This window comes from Ursus americanus, chromosome 17, assembly GCF_024610735.1.
Source record: "Ursus americanus isolate L20-20 chromosome 17, mUrsAme1.1.p, whole genome shotgun sequence".
NCBI classification, from domain to species: Eukaryota; Metazoa; Chordata; class Mammalia; order Carnivora; family Ursidae; genus Ursus; species Ursus americanus.
Genome location: NC_142143.1, coordinates 57,182,815 through 57,186,192, shown reverse-complemented (window position 1 = coordinate 57,186,192; position 3,378 = coordinate 57,182,815). Strand labels below are relative to the sequence as shown.

Sequence of the window (3,378 nt, the reverse complement as noted above, 5' to 3'; positions counted from 1 at the left end):
GGAAAAGACATTAAACAAGATATGTTATAATATTAAAGGATAAAATTCACGATGAAGATATAACGCCTATGTCCCAAATAGCACAGATCAACATTTTTAATATAAAAACCCTAGGAGATACAAGGACAAATAAAAGCACACTAGAGGTAGGAGACTTTACCTCACAGATGGAATTACATTAATACTCAATGCTCGTGCACTGGGAGAAATAACTTTTTAGAATTACTTAGAATTTTATCTAGACTTTGATTAGTGTGCAAAGAGAAAGTTCTTTCAATGATTGTTAAAACTAAATTCTGGCATTCTTGTTAAGTATTATCCTCACTTACGTGACATCAAATCACTCATGCTTAGAAAATTTTCAGAGCATGTAAATGTAAAAAGAAAGTTGAACTGAGTGAGGCCAAAATAGAATAAATGGTGAATAAGAGCTGAAGGAAAGGAAGTTGAATATCATAGTGGTTGGAGAAATATAACAATGTTAACATTGTGTTAGACATAGGTTCCATTTAAAATTGAGGTAATGAATTTCTTTATGATTACAATTTATTTGAGAAGCATTTGTTGGCTAAGTTCTTAAAGGACTGCTTTACCTGCTGGTTCCTTAGGGAGTAAATAAAAGGATTTAGCATTGGGGCAACAGAGGTATTGAGCACAGCTATACCCTTGGTCAGAGCCACTCCTTCTTTTGCTGAAGTTTTGACATACATGAAAATTCAACTTCCATAAGAAATAGAGACAACAATCATGTGTGAGGAACAAGTGGAAAAGGCCTTTTTCCTTTGCTCGGCAGAGGGGATTCTCAGAATTGTTTTAAGGATGAATACATAGGAAAGAACCACTAATACTAAGGTTACCATGAGCGTGAATACTGCCAGGAAGAATCCCATGAGTTCTAGGAATGCTGTGTCTGTGCAGGAGATCAATAGCATAGGAGAAGAGTCACATGTGAAGTGATCAATGATGTTGGAGTCACAGAAATCCAGTTGAAGTTCCATGATGACAGGTGGAAAAATAATGAGAAATCCAGCCAGCCAAGAGCTAATTACAAGCTGGTTGCAGACTCTGCTGTTCATTATTGTTGTGTAATGCAATGGCTTACAGATAGCTACGTACCAATCATAAGACATAGCAGTCAAAAGAAAAAATTCTGTTGAACCAAAGAGTATGAAGAAAAACACCTGTGACATGCAAGAATTATAGAAAATGGTCATATCTCCTGTTATAATGCTCACCAGAAATCTAGGAATACAAACTGTTGTGAATGAGATTTCTAGAAAAGAGAAATTCCTAAGGAAGAAATACATGGGAGTTTTAAGGTGAGGATCTATCAGAGTGAGGGTAATAATTGTCAGGTTTCCAGTTATACTCAGTATATAAGTGAAAAATAGAAATAGAAAAATCAAAATATTTAGCTCTGGGTCATCTGTTAATCTCAGAAGAATGAACTCTTTCACAGATGTTTGATTTTTCATTTCTTATTGCTGACTTCTTCCAGGTCTGTAAGTGCAAACAAGAAACAATAATTTTTGTGAGTCCAGGATTATTTTTTTATCACTTCTGCTGGCTTAAGAAATATATAAGACATAAAATGGACCAATAAATTAGCCACCAAATTGTACTAAATTCTGAAAATATATATGAGCCAGGACAAAGAAACTTATACCCAGTATTTCCTTATAGACCCTAGCCATGTAACATTGAGTGAGTCACTTGATAGATCTAATAAACACATCTGTATATGAAAAATATGCTCATCAATTTTTTATTTTCTTTTAAAATTTCATCATATGTGTAAGAAAACTATAAAATATATTATTTTATTTCTATTAAAATATTTTATTAATGACCACATGTTCTAATGAGTTTTCTTAAAATAAAACATTTGAAGTTTGCTTTTTAAAATAGTTTCTACAATTTTTTCAAGATGTTTCATGCCAGTCCTGCCTAAACAGAGAATTAATAACTTAACAAAAGAATCAGGGTTATAAAATCTGAAATTTATATTATCTTAAAAAAACTAAGAATTAAAACTTTTCCTTTCTGAATTAAATAATAATCTTTTACTTTGTAGAAGATAGTCAAACAGACAAATTTAAGTGATTTAAGTTACAAATTGATTAGAAAATGGAAAAATTAATGAGGAAAGAAGTGAAAAATATACTTACAGTTATATAATCCTATGTAGTAACAATTTGACTTCTCAAATCCAAATGTTCTGTTGCCTTACTTTAATTGAGTGTCAGTGTTTGAGGCTTTACTTTACTTTTGGGACATTTTATAGACTTCACAATTTGTTTCTCCCTTTAATTTCATTATGCAAGAACATATGTCTGTAGGTAGAATTTGGCAGGATGATCCTGGTTGCATAGAGAAAGATGAAACACACTGAAGAATAAGTTTAGGAGAAAGCTTATTCCTGAAGTTGGAAGACCCTGATAGAAAGTTGACACAGCCCCAGTTGCTGGTAGAAGGTGGCAGCAAAGTATTCAAGAGGTTCTGTAACACAGTGGAAACAGGTTTATGGACTGTTCCATGTAGTCAATCCACGTTTAGTATGAAAGGCTGAGACTCAAATGGTCTTGCAAAAATTTTTCATTGGGTAGCAGTATCTCTGGCACTAACTCTTTGTTTAGGAGTAAAGCTAGAAGTGTGGAGAGGGTAGGCCAGCAGCAAAATGGACCTCTGCCCTAAATTTCTACCTGGTAACACGGCAGAACTAGAGACTATAGTTTCCTGGAATGTGGGTAAGACTCTCAAAATAAATACAAAGTAAGAGAAAGAGAAAAATGTGAGATTGAGGCACTAGTTATGTGAAAATAGGCAAATAGAGGTGACAAAGCTGTATATTTTGCTGGTTAACTAAGTGAAACTCTTAGTTCAAAAGAAGGAGAGGCTCAAGCCATGAGTGAGAATCAAGAAATAGCAGGTGGGCATGTATTGCATGGAGCACTGGGTGTTATACGCAAACAATGAATCATGGGACACCACATCAAAAGCTAATGATGTGCTGAATGGTGACCAACATAACATAATAATAAATTTAAGGGAAAAAAAAGGAATAACAGGTACAGGAAAGAGGTGAGCTGCATAGGAATGAATAAAAATTTGTGAGAAAGAAAATCCTTGAAATGGAAGGAACTATCCCAAGTTGCACAATCCCAGAACAGCCATTTAGTATCACTTATTTTCCAAAATTTCCACGAAAATAACAATATCCTAACCATAGATGCTAGGAAGATCTACTAATATAACATTCTACCTGGCTCCCAGTAACTTCTGTAAAATAAAGATGGGTTGTAATTTTAAAAAAACAAAAACAAAAACAAAAAACCCTTTTTCTTACCTTCCAGTGGGAAAAGTTGGTTTTCTAACTAT

General features: G+C 33.7%; 1 pseudogene; it reads right to left on the bottom strand.

Annotated features, from left to right (window-relative positions):
- Positions 1-539: 539 nt before the first annotated feature.
- On the bottom strand, positions 540-1,481 carry LOC148108705 (olfactory receptor 6C76-like; annotated as a pseudogene).
- Between the last annotated feature and the right edge of the window lie 1,897 nt (positions 1,482-3,378).